Genomic DNA, 18596 nt, shown 5'->3' on the forward strand with positions numbered 1-18596 from the left:
CCCGGGCACACAAGGGAAGGTCCTGCGTAACATGGTGAAGACTGCCTGGGCCACAACTAAGACCCAACACAGCCAAAGAATAAAAGTATTTTTTGAAACTGTTGGTGCTAAATGCAATGTAGTGCCATGGTTTGGATCTTGGAACAGAAGAAGTGGAACACTGTTGAAATTTGGAGTGAAATGCCATTATTCAGCTCTTCTTTTTGGCCAATTCCATGGATATAGACAATGTCAGATGACACCACCCTTATGGCAGAAAGTGAAGAAGAACTAAAGAGCCTCTTGATGGAAGTGAAAGAGGAGAGTGAAAAAGTTGGCTTAAAGCTCAACATTCAGAAAACTAAGATCATGGCATCTGGTCCCATCACTTCATGGGAAATAGATGGGGAAACAATGGAAACAGTGTCAGACTTTATTTTTCTGGGCTCCAAAGTCACTGCAGATGGTGACTGCAGCCATGAAATTAAAAGATGCTTGCTCCTTGGAAGGAAAGTTATGACCAACCTAGACAGCATATTAAAAAGCAGAGACATTACTTTGCCAACAAAGGTCCATCTAGTCAAGGCTATGGTTTTTCCAGTGGTCATGTATGGATGTGAGAGTTGGACTATAAAGAAGGCTGAGTGCCAAAGAATTGATGCTTTTGAACTGTGGTATTGGAGAAGATTCTTGAGAGTCCCTTGGACTGCTAGGAGATCCAACCAGTCCATCCTAAAGGAAATCAGTCCTGGGTGTTCATTGGAAGGACTGATGTTGAAGCTGAAACTCCAATACTTTCACCACCTAATGTGAAGAGCTGACTTATTGGAAAAGACCCTGATGCTGGGAAAGATTGAGGACAGGAGGAGAAGGGGACGACAGAGGATGAGCTGGTTGGGTGGCCTCACCGACTCAATGGACATGGGTTTGGATGGACTCCGGGAGTTGGTGATGGACAGGGAGGCCTGGTGTGCTGCAGTTCATGGGGTCGCAGAGAGTCGGACACGACTGAGCGACTGAACTGAATTGAACTGAGACAATGTCAGTGTTAGAAGATATTGGATGAAAGGTACACAAGAACCCTCTGTACTATCTTTGCAACTTTTCTATAAGCCTCAAATTATTCCAAAATAATGTCTTCATTTAAAAGTCGTGATGGACATGACAGGACTGAGGCTTGGGCTCTACTGTAAAGCCCTATTCCCAATTGACATCTGAGCATGGTCATTGAGCCAGTATTGTGGTTCTATCTAGCCCACCTTTCCTCTTTTTGTGCGTTTATACCTCATTGAAACCTGGGTACTCCATACCTGTCACATTTTCCTGATTTTCCCAACTAGTAAGTCTTTTGACACGCGAATGAAGGTAATAAGGATGCTCTTGGAGAGAGAATACCACTGGATCAAAAAGTTCATCAGAGGTTGCCTTGAAGTGGCATGCTTTCTTGCCACATTTTTGGAAGTTAATCTATGAAAGATTTATTTTTCATTGACCTTTTTGGAAATCTCTAGAGCAGAGCAGAACTGTTTTCCCCAAGGAAGAAAGACAGGAAGAGGATTTCAAGGATGGCAGAGCCCAGCAATGAAAGGGACCCGTTGTGACCCTCCGTGTACCTTCCTTGGTGATTTCTTGTTTCTGCTTTGCTCGGAGGGACCGAGGAAGGTAGAGTAATGAGGAGTTAGTCACCCATGGAGGTGTCCCATTCTGACCTAGAGATAGTGGGCACCTTTCCATCTTTCCTAGGCAGGCGACATGGCAACTCGTCTTCCCCTCACATTGTTCTAATTGTCCCCGCTGATTAATGAGGTCACTTAAGGTATCAATTACTATCCTGCCAAGAGAATGACTATTAGACTGAAACAAAGGCCCATGAACTTGCTTATTCTATTAAAAAATAAAGTAATGAGAGATGATTAATGGTGTGTGTCCTGAGAGGAGCCACAGGAAGGGATGGGCAGGAGAGGAAGGTAGAAATGAGCATTTTCTGATTAGGGGGTAAAAAAAAGGTTCTGGTTTAGAAATAGCTTTCTTCCTTTCAATTCCTCTTCTTGAGAGAGCCGTCTAGGCTCAATGTCTCCACTTCCTTGCTAGTAGTGGCTTCCCCACTGTAACCCAGTTTCAGTCTGACCACTCCACCATTACTGCTCTGGGAAAAGCCACCACGGCACTATCTGCCATATCCTTCGACCCTCTGACCCTCCCTCACCAGACCCATCAGACGTGTTTGCTGCCATGTACCTCTTTGTCCTGAGACACTTTCTTTTTCTTGCTTCTCTGGCATCACCAACTCCTCACCTGTTTGTACCATTTCATACATATTTACTGAGATCTACTGTGTGCCAGGCACCGTGCTGGGCCCTAAACACATAAAGTTAACCAAGATGGACAAAGTCCTACTCTAACTTATATTCAAGCAGAGGAAGATAGGCAATTAACAAATAAATACATGTCAAGAAGCCGTTGAGGCGTATGAGAAAATAGATTGAGTGACAGATGAAGGATGATGACAAGGTGTGATCCCATGGGAGGTGAGGTCAACAGGAGCCTCTCTGCGGAAATGGTACCTCCATCACTTTCACATGTCAGTCCCTTACATCCTGCCACTGTCTCCAGGTTCCCACGTCTTCCTGTGTATCATCTCACTCTCCATAGACTTGGGCAGGATCTTGGGGACTAAGGGATTTCTCTAGGTCAGTCTCCACTTTGCAAAGTGTGGCACCAAAGAGGACCAAAAAGATGTGTCCAGGGGGGTAAAACCTAGTTCCAAGTTCAAGCTGCCAGTTGACCAAGTCTAATACTCTAGATAAGGAGACAGAATTCAGGGTTAAGGAAGCAGTTCTGAATCCAGGGCTGTGGAGTGTCTTATGAATGGCGCCTCTTGGAGCTGGGCCCCAGGGTGGCCCTGGAAACCAGAGAGAGTCAGAGAATCATACAGACGCTGGCAGAGCCCCAAACCCCCTGCAAAAACATCCCTTGTGACCAAGCTCACTGCCCCTGTGGCTCCTTCCTCTCAGGTCTCCAGGTGAGGACACAGGGAAGGGCGTTTTACTATCAACTACACATCTCTCTCTTGTGTGGATGTGATAATTCAGGTTGATCCCCCGCTGTTCACTACCACCATCACCCACCACCTGTGACCTGGCCTTCAGTGCTGTGTTCATATTTCATAGTTGTGGGCCCTGCATGCCTTGTTTCCACAGTCCAGCCTGGCCTGGGGACCCAGCCTGAGCAGAGGCCCTGTCACTCCTTTGGCTTGGAAGGGAATCTGCGCACTGCCTGTCAAAGGCCATGGTTCTGGAGGCTTCTGTGCACCTGGTTACCTGGATCATGGGAAAACAGCAGATGTGGCCCTGTGGCCTGGGCCTGGCCCTGCCTTCCACCATGTCCAAGGGGCCTCAGTGCCCAGGTCAGGACAGGGGCTGAGCTCCTCGGCTTCTTATCCGTCACCTGCTGGAGGTGGGTGTGCAGCAGCTGGTGATGGTGATAGCTGTCATTCCTGGCACAGGTGCGGCGCCCTGGAAGTTCTGTCTCTAATATGGAGATCCTGACCCTGCAGACCAGGTGCCGTGCTCAGAGCCGGCTCTGGTGCCAACAGGAAGAGCATGGTGGTGCAGGAGCAGTCAGGTGGGCCACCCCGCTCTCTCAGTGCAGCCTCCCCGCCCTCTTGCGGATATTTTCAGCATCTCAGCGCACCCAGAGCTCACAAAGACCCTGCCTGCTTTCTTCCCAAGGTGGCCTCAGCACCCACGAGAGGCTAGGCAGGCACAAGTCCCCATGGTGGAGAATCTCCAGGGAGAGACACTTTGGCTGATCACTTGTATTTGAATAGCCATTGTTTGCGTCTCCCTAGTGTGCAAGGAACAGGAAATGGATAGCGCTTCCGGATAATGCCTATTCTCAGATGGCGCTATCTCAGGCCCTAGGTAGATCCCAGTTGCTCCATGGAGCCCCTTGAGGGTGTTCAGACCTTGAGAGCAGCCTTGATGGAAAGAGAATGGCCCTGCTTCCCAAAGAGTGGCTGTCCCTGGCCTGATTTGGGAGAGATAGGTACAGAGGCAGCAGTCTTCTGGAACATGATGGCCCCTCTTCCTCAAAGCCCCCTTCCCCATGTCCATCCCACCATGCCCTCCTCACCCACCTCCTGAAGTTGGATGTTTCAGCTTCTGCTGTGGAGGATCAGGCTGGGTCAGGGTTTTCCAGCATCCCATAGAAGCAAATAAAGTCTGTGCCTGAGCAGCCTCCAGAAAAACCCCCTCTCTCGGGGAGACTGGTAATTAAGCAGTCATGGCAAAGATGTGAAGGAGGAACAGCTGGTTGTCTCCATTTGTTCTGGCACGGGTTGGAGAACAATTTCATAAATTACGCGTGAAGTTGGGTGTTATCTTTTCCTCCGCTCATGCCATCCTCTTTGCTTCCAATGACCTTCCTGTCCTCTCACTACCATTCATGTCCTTTGGATGATTGGCTAATAATTTATGTTTTCCACCAGCTCAGGCTGGTGGTGTCAAAATCCCCTGGCACATCTCTATTGCTGCACTTACTGTGTTGCATTATCATTGTGTCTTTGGCAATAATAAACTTAGTTATTAACTCCTCTTGAGTACATGGTGCTGTTCTCTAATGCTGGGTATAGTCCAGGGAATCCAATGAATAAAAATCCCTGCCATCATGGAATTCACATGCTGTTGTGGAAAGATGGACTTAATAAACAAGGATTCATCAAATATGTGTCAGATGGTGATTCGTGTCATGGAGAAAGTGCAGGACAGAGACCCGAAACTAGGAAGTGGTGATGGGGAGGGTTGCAATTTTAAATGGCGTGTTCATTGCAAACCTCAGTGTAAAAGTGAACAAAAACCTGAAAAAGATGAGGGAACCAGCTTTGGACATGTTGGGGGAAGAGATGGGATAGCTGGGGAAAGTTACAGGAGCAACATGTGCAAAGGCCCCGAGGCAGAAACTTTGACAAGTGTGTCTGAGAAACAGTAAGGACCCGTTAGGCTGGAGCGACTGAGCCGAGGGAGACGAGTTGGAGATAAAGAGAGAAGTAATGGGGTGGGGGTGGGGAGTGGTGGCAGAGGACTGCCCAGGGCTTTTAGGCTGTTGTGAAACTAGGACACTTTTAGAATTCTAAACAGGAAAAAAAAAAAAAAAGAATTCTAAGCAGAGAAGGGACACGATTGGATTTAATCATGCTGGCTGCTCTGTTGAGAATGATCTGTAGGAGGACAAGGGGGAAATGGGGAGACCAGTTTGGAGGTTCTTGCAATAATGGGGCAAGAGGCATGTGTGCCCATCCATACACAAGATGGGTGACTCTAATGAAGGTGATTAGAGTGGCTGAATTTCCAGGTAAATTAATGTAAATGCTTGAGGGCCAGGTCCAGGTCTTATAAATGTCTAACCTCAGAACCAAGCGTAGTACATTATATGTAATGGGGCACACGATGAATGTTTGTTAAATGAATGATTTGAGGAGATATACTTTTTCAGTGTTAGTGGTGGGAATAAGCCAAACTCTGGTCTCTCTTTTGTACTTATAGGATCATAATCTCAGGTTAGTATCCACCTAGATTTCCTAAGCTAATGTTGTAAAGAAGGCCATTCATGGGTGTGCTAGACTGAGAAGCGTGGGGCTCCAACTCTTATTTTTCTTGCTGCAGGACTTCTCAGAGCCTTTAATACAGTAATGCTCAGGATCCCAACACTTCTTAGTTTGAGGAACCACTAAATGCTTCAGTAATTTTTCCATTGTGCTCCATGGGTAGACGAAATACCTATCAGCCCCATCTGTTAAGCAGCAAGGTCTGACTAGCTGAATAAGTACTTACATCCTAACAACTCTGTAGCTCTTTGAAAAATAATCAATATAAATTGAAAGAAAAAAAAGCATACTTTTATTTCATCCTTAAAAAACTGCAAGTAATGAATGGAATGTGTGTACTTGTTGGGCTCTACACAGCTTCTCAAACCCTGGCATCAGATTGGATACTATCAGGGCTTCTTTGGTGGTCCAGTGGTTAAGACGCTATGCTCCCACTGCAGGGGACCCAGGTTCGATCCCTGGTCAGGAAACTAGATCCCACGTGCTACAACTAAGACCTGGTGCAGCCAAATAAACTAAGAAAATAAAGATTGGACACGAGCTCACCCTATTCCATACTGTTTGTCACACGGCACCTAACTTTGTATCACAGCAACCATCAAACACCAGTCTGCAAAGAAATGATATCATTTAATGGAATGTAGCTTCATGTTGAAACCCTAGCTACTTTGAGCTAATCCTTTGTGTGTCCACCAGATACTGACTATCACATATCCCTCAATGTGCTTGTAAATTCCCTGCAGCACCCCAGGGTACCTTGGCACACTATGGTGCTGCTTTGAGTATAGCATTTCCCAAAATTATTTGCACATGTCTCAGGCAAATCTGTTAATATATCACCAGATAGTATTCCGTGGATTGTGCTGGGGAACTGTTGGGAGAGAGCTGGAAGAGAATACCCAGAATTCCCTGCTGCAGAACCAGAAGCTACAGTCCTATGGGAAATACTCTTGGGTGTTGACTGAGTATTTGTATTGAGAGGATTTGCATTTCCAATATAGCGTGCTGCTCCCCTAATTTTAGACCTCAGCAGGAGGGCCTGTTAAGACTCCAGACCTTGCTTCTACGGCCTGCATGCCTCCTAGAAAGTATATATGAAGATGTAGAAGCCTAGCATTGTTCCCACCCAGCCATGTACTTAAGACAGATATTCTGGCCTCCAAAAATAAATGGACACGGGCAGCTGAAAACAGAGGTTTGTACAGCCAGTGGATATTCTCTGGAGAGACTGAAACACTTGAGAGACAATCCTTTGGACTTAAGCTAGGCTTTTTCAACAGCTATCTGACTACTGCTGGGTCACTCCCAGAAATGGGAGTTTATTACAAAGATCCCGAGATCTTGGCAGCACAAGAACCATCTCTACAAAATTTTGGTTACTGTGGGTTTCAGGGCTTCTGAGACCAGGAGAATCAGTGCTCTTATATCTAGTGTAGCAGCAGCATGATCTCTGTGACCTGCTGCTCTGAGCATTTCATATCCCAGAAGGCTTCATGGAATCCCAACCTACAGGATACTCTGAGAAAAAAATGTGTGCTTGTGTATACATATACATATACATGTATATGGGCTTCCCAGGGAGCACTAGTGGTAAAGAACCTGCCAGCCAATGCAGGAGACATAAGAGACACAGGTTTGATCCCTGGGTTGGGAAGATCCCCTGGAGGAGGGCACAGCAACCCACTTCAGTATTCTTGCCTGGAGAATGCCATGGACAGAGGAGCTTGGAGGGCTACAGTCCATAGGGTCCACAAAAAGTTGGAAATGACTGAAGCGACTTAGCACACACATATACTTCAAAGCAGAGAAGGCCCAATTTTTCCAAGTTTCCTAGTTTTAGGAGCTCTTGATGAGATGCAAATAGAAGGTATCAGTGAGAACATGTTTCTGTAGGGGTGTCTGTGTGTGTCTGTGTATTAAGTGTGATTATGACTAATGTCCATCAATTACCTGAAAATTACTAGATGATGCCTGTAATGATAGTTCTGTTTTTAGCTTAATGGTTTATGTATCTAACTAGTGGCTGCTGTCTGGAGTAGGGCTGCTAGCAAATCAAAACACTGTTTGCCAAGCCTGTCAGTGTGACAAATGTTGCTTACATTTACTCTTTTATTCCCAAGGTCAATTGCCATGTCTTCTTTTTAATATCATTGTTTGATGTGCTAAGTGCCTTAAATGAGAGCCACTTAATAAAGGCCTAATTTGCTACTTTACTGTTTATTCCTCGATAATTCTGTATTAGTTGGGCTCTTTAAGATTGCAAGGAAGAGATGTGCATGGATCACCCACACAATTACTGAGCCCATGTGGCACAACTCGAGTCCGTGCGCGGCATCAGAAAGATCCCACATGGTGCAAATATCATCCCGCATGCTGCAACTATGACCCAATGTAGCTAAATTAATTTCAAAAAGAATTCAAATTAATTCTTTAGGAAAAAAGAATGAAAGGGTTTATGCCCAAATGTATTGGGCAACTGTTACATAATCTGTTCCTGCCTTGGAAGTTTGCTGTTAGCTTATTAAAAACCCCCATAAACACCTTTTTTCTTTTTCTTTCTATTTTCTGAAAAATTCTTGCTTCACTTTGTTTAACCCTGCATTTCCCATTTCTATGTAACCACTGAACACCTGGAATATCCTTTGGGGAATAATCTAGTATTTGTACTTTGCAGGAGAATTGGGTTGTGTTCTGTGTTGGGCTTCCCCAAGACCGCTTCTTTTAGCTTAGGTTCAATGCTTGACTAGAAAAGCTCAGAGGACTCAGCATATAGTCACACTCCTGACTATGATTTATTATGGTGAAAGGATATAGAGCAAAACAGCAAAGGAAAACTATTCATGGGATGAAGGTTGAGGGGAGAAACCAGGCATGAGCTTCCCAGAGTCCTCTCCCAGTGGAGACACACAGACTGAAGCTCAGTTGGAGACTCAGTGCCCAGTTTTTATTGGGGACTGATGGCATGGGCACCCTCTGCCAAAGTTCCAGATTCAGAGGGAAAACAGGAGTTCAGTAGAAACCACTGTGTTTGTACAGCTAGTTTAGGACACTCTTATCAGTTCTGGGAACGATGGGGACCCTCTTGAAATCCATGTTCCCAGACCCCAGCCAAGGACCAACCTTGTAGATTGGCCTTTCACAGGAGAATAGTCAAGCCTTTTCTGTCTACTCTCTGATGGTTATTCATTCATTCATTCTTTACGTATTTGTCTTAATCACCTCAGGTTGCTAGAACAAAAACTCCTTAGACGGATGGCTTATAGACAACAGAGATTTATTTCCCATGCTTGGGTGCTGCCAGCACAACGAAGACCTGGTGTTGCAGACCCTCCAACGAGGAACCCTCTTCTGGGTTACAGACTGCCACCTTCTCATCATATCCTCACATGGTGGGTGGAGAGCAGAAAGAGGAAGCAAGTTTTGTCGTGACTCTTGTAAGGGCACTAATTCCATTCAAGAGGGGTCCACTCTCCCGACCTCTTTGATTCCTAATTACTCCCCAAAGGCCCCACAAACTAGTACCATCATGTTACCTGCGGGTAGTTAGGTTTCAACATATGAATATGGGAGGAGCATAGTTCACCTTATTTGTGCTAGTAATACAGAGGAGTTGGAAGGGATTTCCTATCAAGAAGGAAAGATAGATACATCTCAAGATACATTCAGTAAGAATACATTCAGTAAGAAAATCAATTCATTATGATTGGAATGCATATTTTAAAGAAGTACTCTCTTCTTGGAGAATATTTATCAGAGGTTCCAGAACTGTTTCCTAGAGGAAATAATGTTCAAACAGAGACCCCAGAAGTTAGTGGGAGATGGATATGTCAGGTGGTGTTGGCCTGAGTGGCTCAGGGGGCGAGCAGTGTTCCCAGCCATAGGGGCAGTTCATGCAAAGGCCCTGGGGCACATTCAAGGGAAGTGTAAAGGCCAGTGTGGATGCAGACGAAGTACTACAAAGGCAAAGCCTTGAGCTGCATCACCCAAGGGATCGTCTGTCTCTGTCACTCTCAGTCATCATGCCCTTAGAGCTGACCAGATCTCTGTTTTCACTCGAGGTTTAGAGGTCCAGCCATAGCAATATGCATCAGGGGCAACTCCTTGTATTGTCCCCTATCCTCAGAAGGCCACCATGTGCTTGGAAGACATTTGCACAAATCCTTACTCTTCTACCTCTCCCATCCTCCTGTTTCTCTTGTTGTCATTCAGTTGCTAAGTCATTTCCCAGTTCTTTGTGACCCCATGGTCTGCAGCATGCCAGACTTCCCTGTCCTTCACTATCTCCCAGAGTTTGCTCGGACTCATGTCCACTGAGTTGATGATGCCATCCAACCATCTCATCCTCTGTTGCCCTCTTCTCTCCCTGTCCTCAATATTTCCCAGCATCAGGGTCTTTTTCAATGAGTCAGCTCTTCGCATCAATTGGCCAAAGTACTGGAGCTTCAGCTTCAGCATCAGTCCTTCTAATAAATATTTAGAGTTGATTTCCTTTAGGATTGACCTGTTTCTCTAGACTTTGGGAATCAGGATTTACACATACTCTAGTAATAGAGTCCCTTCTCTGTAATAATGGATTCCAAGGCTTTAGACTGGAGTTTGTGAAGATGAATTTCATTCTGATCTTTCCTATGGTTCCTCTGACCAGTAGAAGCAAAGCCATGTCCTGGTGAGCTTGGCCCACGGCTCTGACCCGCCTCTGATGTTCAGCATCTGAGACCCATTGGCACTCAGTAAGTAACTGAGAAATTAAAATTGGATTGGCCTCTAGAGGCAGCCCATTCCCTCCCCAAGCATATGTGATTGCCCACGTTCTTCTGTTTGTGGACCCAAGTCGCCCCCACCCCCGAGCCTCTGTCCTGGTGTTCCTGGTTCTGGCTCAGCATTTCATGAGGACATGGTGTGTTGGGCATGGCCTTTTCAGGGTTTGAAGACTATTCTCATTCTGACCAGTTCTCTTTCACTTTTCATGCCCACTTCCTTCAGCTGTTCCTCACCTCACAGGGTTCCCTTCATGGTCTTATTCCAACCTTTGCATTTCAGAGCCCAGAGGCTCTAGCCTAAGTAGTTGGTAGTTAGTTAGCTAAGAGCCTTGGGCTTCTCAAACATGGGTACCACCTTCGGGAGTTAGAAGACTATATTTCTACAGAAAAGAATATGCAAATGCTTCCCTTGGGTGAAAGAAGTGTCATATCATTGCATTAAAAAAAAAAAAAAAAATTGACCTAGAGTCCCTACTCAGGAAGGTGAGAAAAGTTCCATTTAAGCCCATGTTGGGGTTACCCCAAAGTCATGCACAGATCCCAGTATTCCACAAGGGCCCCCTGGTCTTCAGGCCATACTGGCCACTGCTGATCTGGTCAAGCCTCAGAGCTTCTTGTAGGTAGACAACACCCTTCCGCTGAATCCGTGCTGACTTGGGTAGGGGAGTACCGGCCCTCTGGTGGGCAATCCAGCCTCGCTCGGTACCCCATGGAGCCATTCCCCTCCTCAGCCTCCACAGAGTGCAGAGGGTCCAAGTGGGGTGCAATCTCACCTTCCCACCGGGCTCATTGCTTGCTCTCCACCCTCCCTGTACTTTCCTTTGTCCCCCCTTACTGATAGCCCCTTCAAAATCCTCTCTTCTTCCTGAAGGTGTTCAGAACAGGCTGGTTTTTCCTTGTATCTCACTCTGTTTTGTGGATATATAGGGAGGTCACCAGGTCAGTGAGTGTTTCTTAACTATGTCCTATGCTCTCCCCGTCCTTTTGTCCATCCTGGCAGCATCACGATGATCTGTGACACCATGTGGCTGCCCCTGGAAATGACAGATAACCCTCCATTCACTCATTCAAAAGTAAATATTCAGGGAATTGGACATGGATGGGCAAAGCAAATGTAGCCACTGTCTTCTTGGAGATCTGAACAGAATAATCACACACACAGAAAAAATCTACCTTGACAAACATCTACTTAGAAACTGCTTTTTAATAACAGCACTGTGCTGGGTACTGTGCGTGTACTCAATTGTGTCTGACTCTTTGTGACTCCATGGACTGTAGCCCACCAGGCTCCTCTCTCTGTGGAATTTTCCAGGCAAGAATACCAGAATGGGTTGCCATTTCCCAATCTAGGGGATCTTCCTGACCCACGGATCGAACCCATGTCTCTTGTATCTCCTGCAATGGCAGGTGGATTCTTTACCAACTACGCCACCTGGGAAATCCTGGAACTGTGATAAATGAAAAGAAATGAAGAAAAGCAAAGAAAATAAAAAGGTAATAGTCAGGATGGACCATGTATGGCTATGTGCATTAATCACACAAATAACACAAATATTTTCTAAAGTTTTGATGCTTTGACATCTTGGGGCATTGCTGACCCAAGAGAGGTGGCCCCTCTTGGGGTTAGCTGATTCTGAGGTACAGAGAACTGTTCTTCTGGGAGTGAGCCTTTTATATGCAAATAAACCAATCCAGAGCCCACCCACGTCCTCTACTAAGCTCTCACCCATTAAGTCACTGTCCCCTGTACTAATCACCCCAGAGTCATGTGTCACACAAGTAAGGGCTGCCACCTGCTTGCCCTACCTCATCCATTCCTTCCCCCATGAAAACCTCAATTAAAGCCTTTGCTCATGATTTGCTCCTGTTCCTTCTACATCCCCATCACTTCATGGCCAATAGATGGGGAAACAGTGGAAACAGTGGCTGGCTTTACTTTTCTGGGCTCCAAAATCACTGCAGATGGTGATTTCAGCCATGAAATTAAAAGATGCTCACTCCTTGGAAGGAAAGTTATGACCAACCTAGACAGCATATTAAAAAGCAGAGACATTACTTTGCCTACAAAGGTCCATCTAGTCAAGGCTATGGTTTTTCCAGTGGTCATGTATGGATGTGAGAGTTGGATGATAAAGAAAGCTGAGAGCCAAAGAATTGATGCTTTTGAACTGTGGTGTTGGAGAAGACTCCTGAGAGTCCCTTGGACTGCAAGGAGATCCAACCAGTCCATCCTAAAGGAAATCAGTCCTGGGTGTTCATTGGAAAGACTGTTGTTGAAGCTGAAACTCCAATACTTTGGCCACCTGATGTGAAGAGCTGACTCATTTGAAAAGACCCTGATGCTGGGAAAGATTGAGGGCAGGAGAAGGGGACAACAGAGGATGAGATGGTTGGATGGCATCACTGACTCGATGGACATGGGTTTGGGTGGACTCAGGGAGTTGGTGATGGACAGGAAGGCCTGGCGTGCTGCAGTTCATGGGGTCGCAGAGTCGGACAGGAGTGAGCAACTGAACTGAACTGAACTTCTACATCCCCACCCACCCTGGCACTTTCTGTTGTGGCCCTGTGTTGCAAGGCACACTTCCTCCCCCAACTTTGGGAACTATAACAAACTAACTTTTCAGTGACAATTGCCTCCTCATTTGTTGCCCTCACCATATCTGAAGAGTAATAAAAATCTACATTTTGAAACATTGAGGGTAACAAACAACCCTGAAATCTCAAAGGCTTAACTCACTAAAAGTTTCTTTCTTGCTCTTCTGTTGGGTTGGCCAAAAAGTTCATTCCTTCCACAAGCTCTTATGGCAAAATTGGAATGAACTTTTTGGCCAACCAAATGCTTGCAAAAGAAGTTTGCAGGAGCTCCCTGCTTGGGGAGTCACTCAGAGACCCTGGCTGACTGGGACACAAGTTCACTGCAGCAGGGGAAAAAGGAAGGGGAACTTGGCCAAAGGAACCCAGGTTCCTCGAGACTCCTTCCATGAAACAGCACAATTCGCTGCTACCCACGCGTCTTTGGTGACGTCAGTGCTGTGGCCAATCATGAGCTCAGCAATGGTGGGGAGGGCCATTCCACTAGTGTCTGGGAGGAAAGCTGGAGATATATGAAGAGCAGCAGTGACCTCCATGGGGACCTTCGAGAATGCAAAATAGATAGACTAGGCTGGGAGATAAAGAGCATACCTTTCTGAAAATAATGTTGACATTTGTGATGAAATCCGAATAATGAGAAGGGGTTAATCGGACAAATAGGTGGAGAGGACATGAGAAAGTGTTCTAAAAAGGAAATAACATGTGCAAAGGCCCTAAAGATGATTGGTTGGCCAATATGATGGGATGGAAGCCAGCAGTGTATCAGGGAGGAGGGTGGCAGAGATGTGTGGAAAAGGATTTTATCATTGACACAGGCGTGCAGACTCATGGTGATAGTAAGTGGGTTTTTCAAGTCTGCTTTGTTGTTGTTTTCAAGTTCTCCACAGGAAGTGTACCCCTTATTGCCTGCCCTCTATGTACTGCTGCCCCTTCCCTTGACCAAAGAAGACTGGAGGGACTGGAGCCAGGCAGGATACAGGGCAGAGTGGGCAGGGGCTGAGTGGTGCAGGCTTTGTGGACCTCCTTATGGAACTCTTAACCGTAAGGACAGCAGGAAGCCATTGATTCTGAACTGTGATTCTGAACGGTGACAGTGAGAAATTTGGGTTTATGGCATCACCAGTCTCCAAGACTCTGGGTTCCTCTGAGCAGGGAGGGAAAAGCCCAGAGAAGGTTCACAAAGAAGTGGGAAACACAAGAAGCCTTGATAAAGTGAAAGAGGTGTATTAGTTTGCATCTATGGCCATGCCACCTGTTTGCAAAAGCTGTTCTCTGCACATTCGATAGTCAACGAGAAGATAATCAACAGCAAATAGGAGCCTGTTGCCCTTCTTGCCATCATTTTACCCCATTTCTCTAATAAGTCTGGATTGCACTATTGAACAATACCTCACTCCTTTCAGTATAGTATTTAGACTTGTCAGATAAAAGATGTGAGAGTCTGAAAGTTTTATTTGCTTATTCCGACGTCCAACGTAGTAACTCCTCCTGACTTATGGGATCGTCAGTTTGTCTGAAATCGATTCAATGATAAGAAGTGGGTGAGGGAAAAGCAGGCAGTGGGGCAGAGGCATGATGATTCAAGTCTCCAGGTGGGGAAACTTCAGTTCCCACCCCCTCCAGCTTTAGTGCCACTGAGGAACTCTCCATCTCAGAATTTATCTCCCAATCCTGGGAAAGAGCAGAACAGTGGTAAATATCTGATTAGAGAAAATGCCTAGAAAGCTGCAGTTCCATATATTGCAAGTGATAAAACTGTAATTGTTTGTTGACAGTGTACATTAGCTCTCTGCAGCTTGTGTCAATATAGTACGAAGAAACTAGGGTCTAGGAATCTTTAATGGCAGCTCAAAAACATGGAACGAGCTAGGGGAATAAAATCAACACGTTCTGCTCAGTGGGGAGGATGCCATTTCCAGAGACGACTTCAGGGGAGAAGCCGTGGTGAGGTGTGAGACTTCTTCATGAAGCTGAGTGTCGTCAAGTGTCTGGGAAGAGCATCTGAGGCATAATTCTGGTGCACATGGGTGGGAGGCAAGTTGCAGGTGCTGTGAACTGGGCCCACTTGGAGGTAGAGATAAAGAGGGCCAGCTGAGATGAGGCTTGAGGGTCAGATCCAGACAGAGATCTGACCTCTTTGGGGATATTTTGGTGTTTTAATAGCAGAGTCCTTTGGGAGTAGCAGTCTGGCAACATCATATATGAACATCTGGTGGTGGAGAAGGTGCATGCGCAAGTCTGTGGGAAGCCAATGAACAAGAGAGTGGTGGCCTGGGGGGCCAGGGGGCTGTGGTTCTGGTGGTCAGCCCATTTCCAGCAAGGACCCAGCCAGGGGTGCAGGTGTGTGTGTTTGCTGGTGGTTGGGGGTGGGCAGGGACAATGTAGGGGTTGGAATGAGCAGGAGGTAGCTGAAGGGAGGATCCCACCGAGGACCAAGTAGCAGGTCAAGGTTCAAACTAAGTAGACTAGCCAATAAAAATATAATGTGAGCTACATATCCGATTTTTAAAAACTTTTAATTTTGCGGTAATTATAGATTCACAGGAAGTTGCAAAGATGATACAGAGATGTTCCATGGACACTTCACCCAGGTTCTCCCAACGGGTACATCTAATGTGTGGGTAGTACAACATCACAACTGGGAAATAGATGTTGGTGCAATGTGTGTGCGTACTTGTGTATCATTTTATCACGTGTGGATTCATGTCACCACCAGTGCAATCAAGATGCAGAATTGTTGCCACAAAAATCTCCCTCGCGCTCCTCCTTTATAACCTCCCCACTCCCGCTCCCTAACCCCTGGCAACCACTCATCCATTTCCCATATCTTTAATGTTGTCATTTCCAAAATCTTATGTTGATATAAATGGCATCATCTGCTACATCATCTTTTGAGATAAGCTTTGCTTTTTTCACTAAGTATAATGCCCCAGAGATCCATCCCACTCATATGTATCAATAGTCCATTTGTTTTTATCAGTGGGTAGTATTCCATGGTTTGACAGCATCACTGATTCAATGGACATGAACTTGGGCAAACTCCAGGGGATAGTGAGGGACAGGGAAGCCTGGCGTGCTGCAGTCCATGGGGTGACAAAGAGTTGGACATGACTGAGCGACTGAGCAAGTATTCTATGGCGTGGATGTACTGCAGTTGGTTTAATTATTCACCTATTATAGGACATTTGGGGGCTTCCCTGGTGGCTCAGATGGTAAAGTCTGCCTGCAGTGCAGAAGACCTGGGTTCAATCCTGGATTGGGAAGATTCACTGGAGAAGGAAATGGCAACCCACTCCAGTATTCTTGCCTGGAAAATCCAATGGATGGAAGAGCCTGGCAGACTACAGTCCATGGGGTTGCAGAGTTGGACACAACTGAATGACTTCACTTTCACTTTATGGGACATTTTTGGTTGTTTTCAGTTGGGGGCTATTACAAACAAACAAGCAAAGCTGCTCTAGATAATCATATGCAGGTTTTCATGTGGATACCAGTTTTCATTTCTCTGGGATAAATGCCCAGGGTTGTAATTGCTGACTTGTATGACTAGTATATGTGTAATATTTTTAAAACAGAAATTGTCTATTTTCCAGAATATTAGCACCATTTAACATTCTACCAGCAATGTATGAAAGATGCAGTTGCTCTGCATCATTGTTAACCTTTGCTGTTGTCACTGTTCTTATTTTTATCTGTTCTAATGGTGTATAGTAATATCTCATCATGATCTTAATTTCCCTTTCCCTAATGGCTAATGATGTTAAACATTTTTCATGTGCTTATTTCCCATCCATGTGTCCTCTCTTAATGAAATGTCTTTTCATGTCTTTTGCTAACTTTCCAATTGGATTGTTAGATCCTTGCCTGGTTCTTAGTCTTAGGAGAAAAACGTTCAGTCTTTCACCATTAACTGTGATGTTAGCTATAGGATTTTTGGATATGCTCTTTATCAAGTCAGAAAGTTTCCTTCTATCTTTAGTTTTACGAAAGTTTTTCTTTTAATTTTATATTGGAGAGATTATGCCAAAACCTTTGACTGTGTGGATCACCACAAACTGTGGAAAATTCTTAAAGAGATGGGAATACCAGAACACCTGACCTGCCTCTTGAGAAGTCTGTATGCAGGTCAGGAAGCAACGGTTAGAACTGGACATGGAACAACAGACTGGTTCCAAATAGGGAAAGAAGTACGTAAAGGCTGTATATTGTCACCCTGCTTATTTAACCTATATGCAGAGTACATCATGAGAAACACTGGGCTGGATGAAGCACAAACTGGAATCAAGATTGGCGGGAGAAATATCAATAATCTCAGATATGCAGATGACACCACACTTATGGCAGAAAGGGAAGAAGAACTAAAGAGCCTCTCGATGAAAGTGAAAGAGGAGAGTGAAAAAGTTGGCTTAAAGCTCAACATTCAGAAAATTAAGATCATGGCATCCAGTCCCATTATTTCATGGCAAATAGATGGGGAAACAGTGGAAACAGTGACAGACTTTATTTTTCTGGGCTCCAAAATCACTGCAGATGGTGATTGCAGCCATGAAATTAAAAGACGCTTGCTCCTTGGAACAAAAGTTATGACCAACCTAGACAGCATATTAAAAAGCAGAGACATTACTTTGCCAACAAGGTCCATCTAGTCAAGGATGTGGTTTTTCCAGTGGTCATGTATGGATGTGAGAGTTGGACTGAGTGCTGAGTGCCAAAGAATTGATGCTTTTGAACTGTGGTGTTGAAGAAGACTCTTGAGAGTCCCTTGTGCTGCAAGGAGATCCAACCAGTCCATCATAAAAGAAATCAGTCCTGAATATTCAGTGGAAGGACTGATGATGAAGCTGAAACTCCAATAATTTGGCCACCTGATGTGAAGAACTGACTCATTTGAAGAGCCCCTGATGCTGGTAATTATTGAAGGCAGGAGCAGAAGGGGACAACAGAAGATGAGATGGTTGGATGGCATCAACTCAATGGACGTGAGTTTGAGTAAACTCTGGGCGCTGGTGATGCACAGGGAGGCCTGGTGTGCTGCAGTCCATGGGGTCACAAGGTGTTGGACATGACTGAGTGACTGAACTGAATAATGATTCGCAGTGTTGTATTAGTTTCAGGTATACAGAAAGTGATTTAGTTATACAGACTTATGTGTGTATACTTATATATCTGGGGGCTTCTGTTATGGCTCATTGGTAAAGAATCTGTCTGCAATGCAGGAGACCTGGGTTCAATCATTAGGTTGAGAAGATCCCCTGGAGAAGGAAATGGCAACTCACTCCAGTATTCTTGTCTACAAAATCCCATGGACAGAGGTGCCTAGTAGGCTATAGTCCATGTGATCTCAAAAGTCCAACACCACTTAGTGACTAAACCACCACCACCATTCATATATCTATTCTTTTTCATATTATTTTCCCATATAGGTTATTACAGAGCATTGAGTGGAGTTCTGTGTGCTATACACTAGGTCCTTGTTGATTATCAATTTTACATATAGTGGTGTGTATATGTTAACCCCAACCTCCGAATTTATACCTTCTCCCCTTGGCAACCACACGACTGCACTCTAAGTCTGTGAGTCTGTAAAAGACTTTTTTTAAAACATGGATGAGTGTTGAATTTTGCCAAGTGCTTTCTCTTCGTCATTGATATGATCA

The 18596-nt window shown here is 45.3% G+C and overlaps 1 protein-coding gene across 1 annotated transcript in view; it reads left to right on the forward strand.

Moving 5' to 3' along the window:
* Window positions 1–18596, forward strand: part of CSMD2 (CUB and Sushi multiple domains 2) — a 676035-nt gene that overhangs the window by 104522 nt on the left and 552917 nt on the right.

This window comes from Dama dama, chromosome 20 (genome assembly GCF_033118175.1).
Source record: "Dama dama isolate Ldn47 chromosome 20, ASM3311817v1, whole genome shotgun sequence".
NCBI classification, from domain to species: Eukaryota; Metazoa; Chordata; class Mammalia; order Artiodactyla; family Cervidae; genus Dama; species Dama dama.